This window comes from Triticum aestivum, chromosome 7D (assembly GCF_018294505.1).
Source record: "Triticum aestivum cultivar Chinese Spring chromosome 7D, IWGSC CS RefSeq v2.1, whole genome shotgun sequence".
In the NCBI taxonomy this organism is placed as follows: Eukaryota; Viridiplantae; Streptophyta; class Magnoliopsida; order Poales; family Poaceae; genus Triticum; species Triticum aestivum.
This window is the reverse complement of record NC_057814.1, coordinates 62,121,396-62,130,781: the sequence shown is the minus strand read 5'-3', so window position 1 is coordinate 62,130,781 and position 9,386 is coordinate 62,121,396.

Sequence of the window (9,386 nt, the reverse complement as noted above, 5' to 3'; positions counted from 1 at the left end):
TCCATGACGAGGAGGGAGTGGTTCACCCTCAGGGCTGAGGGTATGTACCAGTAGCTATGTGTTTGATCTCGCTCCCTCTCTCGTGTTCTTGATTTGGCATGATCTTGATGTACCGCGAGCTTTGCTATTATAGTTGGATCTTATGATGTTTCTCCCCCTCTACTCTCTTGTAATGGATTGAGTTTTCCCTCTGAAGTTATCTTATCGGATTGAGTCTTCAAGGATTTGAGAAAACTTGATGTATTGCATGTGCTTATCCGTGGTGACAATGGGATATTCACATAATCTACTTGATGTATGTTTTGGTGATCAACTTGCGGGTTCAGTGACCTTGTGAACTTATGCATAGGGGTTGGCACACGTTTTTGTCTTGACTCTCCGGTAGAAACTTTGGGGCACTCTTTGAAGTTCTTTGTGTTGGTTGAATAGATGAATCTGAGATTGTGTGATGCATATCGTATAATCATACCCACGGATACTTGAGGTGACATTGGAATATCTAGGTGACATTAGGTTTTTGGTTGATTTGTGTCTTAAGGTGTTATTCTAGTACGAACTCTAGGATAGATCGAACGGAAAGAATAGCTTCGTGTTATTTTACTACGGACTCTTGAATAGATCGATTAGAAAGGATAACTTTGAGGTGGTTTTGTACCCTACAATAATCTCTTCGTTTGTTCTCCGCTATTAGTGACTTTGGAGTGACTCTTTGTTGCATGTTGAGGGATTGTTATATGATCTAATTATGTTATTATTGTTGAGAGAACTTGCACTAGTGAAAGTATGAACCCTAGCTAGGCCTTGTTTCCTAGTATTGCAATACCGTTTACGCTCACTTTTATCACTTGCTACCTTGCTGTTTTTATATTTTCAGATTACAAAAACCTATATCTACCATCCATATTTTTTGGGCTAAGGTAAGTAAAAATGCTAAGTGTGTAGGTCAATTTGGAGCTAAGCTAGGTAAATAGGTCATTTTGGAGCTAGCGTAGGTTAAATGGATCATTTTGGAGCTAACGTAGGTTAAATGGATCATTTTCGAGCTAACGTAGGTTAAATGGATCATATTGGAGCTAACCTAGGTAAACTTGGTCATTTTTGAGCTAACCTAGCTAATTATGCCATTTTTGACCTAACTAAGCTTATTGTGTCATTTTAGAGGACAACAAGCTAAGTATATGACATTTATGAGGTTAGCAAGGTTATTATGCCATTTATGAATAAAAACAAGTAAGAGGAAGAAAAGAAGAAGAAGAAGAAGAAGAAGAAGAAGAAGACTTCTTCTTCTTCTTCTTCTTTTCTTCCTATTCCTTGATTTTCTTCATCTTATTATGTCATTTGTGGACTAAATAGGCTAAATTATGTCATAAATGGACTAAATAGGCTAAATAAGAAGAAAAATACCGTTATCACGGTGGTGAAGGAATGGTCGGGGCTGCGCCAGTGGCAGACGTAGGTGAAGGACCGGTCGGGGTTCCGCCATTGCCAGACGCAGAAGGATTGGTCGATGCTTGTCGGGAGGCATGCTGCACCAAAGATCACTTCCAATAATGTCTCTTTAGCATGATGCAAATGAAATGTGAATACTAGTAACTAACGACCATTCAAATCAAACTCACCATGGTCGCCGGAGCAAACTGGGGCATCGGTGGAGGGGTCTGACCGTTTTTCTCGCACATGGTCTGCACATTTGGTTCTCACGAGTCAGTCATATTAGTTAGTGATGCGAACATTACGTGCATGATTTGGCTAATATGCACGAGAAAAGTACCACGAGGAGTTCGTAGAGGGCCCGGTGAGACGCCTCGTTCCGGTTCCTCTCCTCCTCCAACACCTTAGCCGTCCACTCCTCCCTCTCCCTCTCCCTCTCCGCCGCCTCCCTTCTTGCCGCCTCCAAAAGTGCCTGGGTGTTCAATCTCTCTTTCTCAACCAATGCCTGTGATATGTCTCCAACGTATCTATAATTTATGAAGTATTCATGCTATTATATTATCCATCTTAGATTTTTTATATGCATTTATATGCTTATTTGTATGATTTTTGGGACTAACCTATTAACCTAGAGCCCAGTGTCAGTTTCTGTTTTTTTTCTTGTTTTTGAGTTTTACAGAAAAGGAATACCAAACGGAGTCCAATTAACGTGCCAATTTTTGAAGATTTTTTATGGACCAAAAGAAGCCCCCGGAGTAAAAGAGTTGGGCCAGAAGAGTCCCTAGCCGTCCACGAGTGTCAAGGGCGCACCCTACCCCCCTGGGCGCACCCCCTACCTCGTGGACGAATCGGAGACCCCCCTGACGTGGAACCAATGCTAAAAATTCCTATAAATACCCAAACCTCCAGATAATAACCTAGATCAGGAGTTCCGCCGCCGCAAGCCTCTGTAGCCACCAAAAACCAATCGGGACCCTGTTCCGGCACCCTGCCGGAGGGGTAGTTCTCCATGACGAGGAGGGAGTGGTTCACCCTCAGGGCTGAGGGTATGTACCAGTAGCTATGTGTTTGATCTCTCTCCCTCTCTCGTGTTCTTGATTTGGCATGATCTTGATGTACCGCGAGCTTTGCTATTATAGTTGGATCTTATGATGTTTCTCCCCCTCTACTCTCTTGTAATGGATTGAGTTTTCCCTCTGAAGTTATCTTATCGGATTGAGTCTTCAAGGATTTGAGAACACTTGATGTATTGCATGTGCTTATCCGTGGTGACAATGGGATATTCACATAATCTACCTGATGTATGTTTTGGTGGTCAACTTGCGGGTTCAGTGACCTTGTGAACTTATGCATAGGGGTTGGCACACGTTTTGGCCTTGACTCTCCGGTAGAAACTTTGGGGCACTCTTTGAAGTTCTTTGTGTTGGTTGAATAGATGAATCTGAGATTGTGTGATGCATATCATATAATCATACCCACGGATACTTGAGGTGACATTGGAATATCTAGGTGACATTAGGTTTTTGGTTGATTTGTGTCTTAAGGTGTTATTCTAGTATGAACTCTAGGATAGATCGAACGGAAAGAATAGCTTCGTGTTATTTTACTACGGACTCTTGAATAGATCGATTAGAAAGGATAACTTTGAGGTGGTTTTGTACCCTACAATAATCTCTTCGTTTGTTCTCCGCTATTAGTGACTTTGGAGTGACTCTTTGTTGCATGTTGAGGGATTGTTATATGATCTAATTATGTTATTATTGTTGAGAGAACTTGCACTAGTGAAAGTATGAACCCTAGCTAGGCCTTGTTTCCTAGTATTGCAATACCGTTTACGCTCACTTTTATCACTTGCTACCTTGCTGTTTTTATATTTTCAGATTACAAAAACCTATATCTACCATCCATATTTTTTGGGCTAAGGTAAGTAAAAATGCTAAGTGTGTAGGTCAATTTGGAGCTAAGCTAGGTAAATAGGTCATTTTGGAGCTAGCGTAGGTTAAATGGATCATTTTGGAGCTAACGTAGGTTAAATGGATCATTTTCGAGCTAACGTAGGTTAAATGGATCATATTGGAGCTAACCTAGGTAAACTTGGTCATTTTTGAGCTAACCTAGCTAATTATGCCATTTTTGACCTAACTAAGCTTATTGTGTCATTTTAGAGGACAACAAGCTAAGTATATGACATTTATGAGGTTAGCAAGGTTATTATGCCATTTACGAATAAAAACAAGTAAGAGGAAGAAAAGAAGAAGAAGAAGAAGAAGAAGAAGACTTCTTCTTCTTCTTCTTTTCTTCCTATTCCTTGATTTTCTTCATCTTATTATGTCATTTGTGGACTAAATAGGCTAAATTATGTCATAAATGGACTAAATAGGCTAAATAAGAAGAAAAATACCGTTATCACGGTGGTGAAGGAATGGTCGGGGCTGCGCCAGTGGCAGACGTAGGTGAAGGACCGGTCGGGGTTCCGCCATTGCCAGACGCAGAAGGATTGGTCGATGCTTGTCGGGAGGCATGCTGCACCAAAGATCACTTCCAATAATGTCTCTTTAGCATGATGCAACTGAAATGTGAATACTAGTAACTAACGACCATTCAAATCAAACTCACCATGGTCGCCGGAGCAAACTGGGGCATCGGTGGAGGGGTCTGACCGTTTTTCTCGCACATGGTCTGCACATTTGGTTCTCACGAGTCAGTCATATTAGTTAGTGATGCGAACATTACGTGCATGATTTGGCTAATATGCACGAGAAAAGTACCGCGAGGAGTTCGTAGAGGGCCCGGTGAGACGCCTCGTTCCGGTTCCTCTCCTCCTCCAACACCTTAGCCGTCCACTCCTCCCTCTCCCTCTCCCTCTCCGCCGCCTCCCTTCTTGCCGCCTCCAAAAGTGCCTGGGTGTTCAATCTCTCTTTCTCAACCAACGCCTGTGATATGTCTCCAACGTATCTATAATTTATGAAGTATTCATGCTATTATATTATCCATCTTAGATTTTTTATATGCATTTATATGCTTATTTGTATGATTTTTGGGACTAACCTATTAACCTAGAGCCCAGTGTCAGTTTCTGTTTTTTTCTTGTTTTTGAGTTTTACAGAAAAGGAATACCAAACGGAGTCCAATTAACGTGCCAATTTTTGAAGATTTTTTATGGACCAAAAGAAGCCCCCGGAGTAAAAGAGTTGGGCCAGAAGAGTCCCTAGCCGTCCACGAGTGTCGAGGGCGCACCCTACCCCCCTGGGCGCACCCCCTACCTCGTGGACGAATCGGAGACCCCCCTGACGTGGAACCAATGCTAAAAATTCCTATAAATACCCAAACCTCCAGATAATAACCTAGATCAGGAGTTCCGCCGCCGCAAGCCTCTGTAGCCACCAAAAACCAATCGGGACCCTGTTCCGGCGCCCTGCCGGAGGGGTAGTTCTCCATGACGAGGAGGGAGTGGTTCACCCTCAGGGCTGAGGGTATGTACCAGTAGCTATGTGTTTGATCTCTCTCCCTCTCTCGTGTTCTTGATGTGGCATGATCTTGATGTACCGCGAGCTTTGCTATTATAGTTGGATCTTATGATGTTTCTCCCCCTCTACTCTCTTGTAATGGATTGAGTTTTCCCTCTGAAGTTATCTTATCGGATTGAGTCTTCAAGGATTTGAGAACACTTGATGTATTGCATGTGCTTATCCGTGGTGACAATGGGATATTCACATAATCTACCTGATGTATGTTTTGGTGATCAACTTGCGGGTTCAGTGACCTTGTGAACTTATGCATAGGGGTTGGCACACGTTTTTGTCTTGACTCTCCGGTAGAAACTTTGGGGCACTCTTTGAAGTTCTTTGTGTTGGTTGAATAGATGAATCTGAGATTGTGTGATGCATATCATATAATCATACCCACGGATACTTGAGGTGACATTGGAATATCTAGGTGACATTAGGTTTTTGGTTGATTTGTGTCTTAAGGTGTTATTCTAGTACGAACTCTAGGATAGATCGAACGGAAAGAATAGCTTCGTGTTATTTTACTACGGACTCTTGAATAGATCGATTAGAAAGGATAACTTTGAGGTGGTTTTGTACCCTACAATAATCTCTTCGTTTGTTCTCCGCTATTAGTGACTTTGGAGTGACTCTTTGTTGCATGTTGAGGGATTGTTATATGATCTAATTATGTTATTATTGTTGAGAGAACTTGCACTAGTGAAAGTATGAACCCTAGCTAGGCCTTGTTTCCTAGTATTGCAATACCGTTTACGCTCACTTTTATCACTTGCTACCTTGCTGTTTTTATATTTTCAGATTACAAAAACCTATATCTACCATCCATATTTTTTGGGCTAAGGTAAGTAAAAATGCTAAGTGTGTAGGTCAATTTGGAGCTAAGCTAGGTAAATAGGTCATTTTGGAGCTAGCGTAGGTTAAATGGATCATTTTGGAGCTAACGTAGGTTAAATGGATCATTTTCGAGCTAACGTAGGTTAAATGGATCATATTGGAGCTAACCTAGGTAAACTTGGTCATTTTTGAGCTAACCTAGCTAATTATGCCATTTTTGACCTAACTAAGCTTATTGTGTCATTTTAGAGGACAACAAGCTAAGTATATGACATTTATGAGGTTAGCAAGGTTATTATGCCATTTATGAATAAAAACAAGTAAGAGGAAGAAAAGAAGAAGAAGAAGAAGAAGAAGAAGACTTCTTCTTCTTCTTCTTCTTCTTTTCTTCCTATTCCTTGATTTTCTTCATCTTATTATGTCATTTGTGGACTAAATAGGCTAAATTATGTCATAAATGGACTAAATAGGCTAAATAAGAAGAAAAATACCGTTATCACGGTGGTGAAGGAATGGTCGGGGCTGCGCCAGTGGCAGACGTAGGTGAAGGACCGGTCGGGGTTCCGCCATTGCCAGACGCAGAAGGATTGGTCGATGCTTGTCGGGAGGCATGCTGCACCAAAGATCACTTCCAATAATGTCTCTTTAGCATGATGCAAATGAAATGTGAATACTAGTAACTAACGACCATTCAAATCAAACTCACCATGGTCGCCGGAGCAAACTGGGGCATCGGTGGAGGGGTCTGACCGTTTTTCTCGCACATGGTCTGCACATTTGGTTCTCACGAGTCAGTCATATTAGTTAGTGATGCGAACATTACGTGCATGATTTGGCTAATATGCACGAGAAAAGTACCACGAGGAGTTCGTAGAGGGCCCGGTGAGACGCCTCGTTCCGGTTCCTCTCCTCCTCCAACACCTTAGCCGTCCACTCCTCCCTCTCCCTCTCCCTCTCCGCCGCCTCCCTTCTTGCCGCCTCCAAAAGTGCCTGGGTGTTCAATCTCTCTTTCTCAACCAATGCCTGTGATATGTCTCCAACGTATCTATAATTTATGAAGTATTCATGCTATTATATTATCCATCTTAGATTTTTTATATGCATTTATATGCTTATTTGTATGATTTTTGGGACTAACCTATTAACCTAGAGCCCAGTGTCAGTTTCTGTTTTTTTTTCTTGTTTTTGAGTTTTACAGAAAAGGAATACCAAACGGAGTCCAATTAACGTGCCAATTTTTGAAGATTTTTTATGGACCAAAAGAAGCCCCCGGAGTAAAAGAGTTGGGCCAGAAGAGTCCCTAGCCGTCCACGAGTGTCGAGGGCGCACCCTACCCCCCTGGGCGCACCCCCTACCTCGTGGACGAATCGGAGACCCCCCTGACGTGGAACCAATGCTAAAAATTCCTATAAATACCCAAACCTCCAGATAATAACCTAGATCAGGAGTTCCGCCGCCGCAAGCCTCTGTAGCCACCAAAAACCAATCGGGACCCTGTTCCGGCACCCTGCCGGAGGGGTAGTTCTCCATGACGAGGAGGGAGTGGTTCACCCTCAGGGCTGAGGGTATGTACCAGTAGCTATGTGTTTGATCTCTCTCCCTCTCTCGTGTTCTTGATTTGGCATGATCTTGATGTACCGCGAGCTTTGCTATTATAGTTGGATCTTATGATGTTTCTCCCCCTCTACTCTCTTGTAATGGATTGAGTTTTCCCTCTGAAGTTATCTTATCGGATTGAGTCTTCAAGGATTTGAGAACACTTGATGTATTGCATGTGCTTATCCGTGGTGACAATGGGATATTCACATAATCTACCTGATGTATGTTTTGGTGGTCAACTTGCGGGTTCAGTGACCTTGTGAACTTATGCATAGGGGTTGGCACACGTTTTGGCCTTGACTCTCCGGTAGAAACTTTGGGGCACTCTTTGAAGTTCTTTGTGTTGGTTGAATAGATGAATCTGAGATTGTGTGATGCATATCATATAATCATACCCACGGATACTTGAGGTGACATTGGAATATCTAGGTGACATTAGGTTTTTGGTTGATTTGTGTCTTAAGGTGTTATTCTAGTATGAACTCTAGGATAGATCGAACGGAAAGAATAGCTTCGTGTTATTTTACTACGGACTCTTGAATAGATCGATTAGAAAGGATAACTTTGAGGTGGTTTTGTACCCTACAATAATCTCTTCGTTTGTTCTCCGCTATTAGTGACTTTGGAGTGACTCTTTGTTGCATGTTGAGGGATTGTTATATGATCTAATTATGTTATTATTGTTGAGAGAACTTGCACTAGTGAAAGTATGAACCCTAGCTAGGCCTTGTTTCCTAGTATTGCAATACCGTTTACGCTCACTTTTATCACTTGCTACCTTGCTGTTTTTATATTTTCAGATTACAAAAACCTATATCTACCATCCATATTTTTTGGGCTAAGGTAAGTAAAAATGCTAAGTGTGTAGGTCAATTTGGAGCTAAGCTAGGTAAATAGGTCATTTTGGAGCTAGCGTAGGTTAAATGGATCATTTTGAAGCTAACGTAGGTTAAATGGATCATTTTCGAGCTAACGTAGGTTAAATGGATCATATTGGAGCTAACCTAGGTAAACTTGGTCATTTTTGAGCTAACCTAGCTAATTATGCCATTTTTCACCTAACTAAGCTTATTGTGTCATTTTAGAGGACAACAAGCTAAGTATATGACATTTATGAGGTTAGCAAGGTTATTATGCCATTTACGAATAAAAACAAGTAAGAGGAAGAAAAGAAGAAGAAGAAGACTTCTTCTTCTTCTTCTTCTTTTCTTCCTATTCCTTGATTTTCTTCATCTTATTATGTCATTTGTGGACTAAATAGGCTAAATTATGTCATAAATGGACTAAATAGGCTAAATAAGAAGAAAAATACCGTTATCACGGTGGTGAAGGAATGGTCGGGGCTGCGCCAGTGGCAGACGTAGGTGAAGGACCGGTCGGGGTTCCGCCATTGCCAGACGCAGAAGGATTGGTCGATGCTTGTCGGGAGGCATGCTGCACCAAAGATCACTTCCAATAATGTCTCTTTAGCATGATGCAACTGAAATGTGAATACTAGTAACTAACGACCATTCAAATCAAACTCACCATGGTCGCCGGAGCAAACTGGGGCATCGGTGGAGGGGTCTGACCGTTTTTCTCGCACATGGTCTGCACATTTGGTTCTCACGAGTCAGTCATATTAGTTAGTGATGCGTACATTACGTGCATGATTTGGCTAATATGCACGAGAAAAGTACCACGAGGAGTTCGTAGAGGGCCCGGTGAGACGCCTCGTTCCGGTTCCTCTCCTCCTCCAACACCTTAGCCGTCCACTCCTCCCTCTCCCTCTCCCTCTCCGCCGCCTCCCTTCTTGCCGCCTCCAAAAGTGCCTGGGTGTTCAATCTCTCTTTCTCAACCAATGCCTGTGATATGTCTCCAACGTATCTATAATTTATGAAGTATTCATGCTATTATATTATCCATCTTAGATTTTTTATATGCATTTATATGCTTATTTGTATGATTTTTGGGACTAACCTATTAACCTAGAGCCCAGTGTCAGTTTCTGTTTTTTTTCTTGTTTTTGAGTTT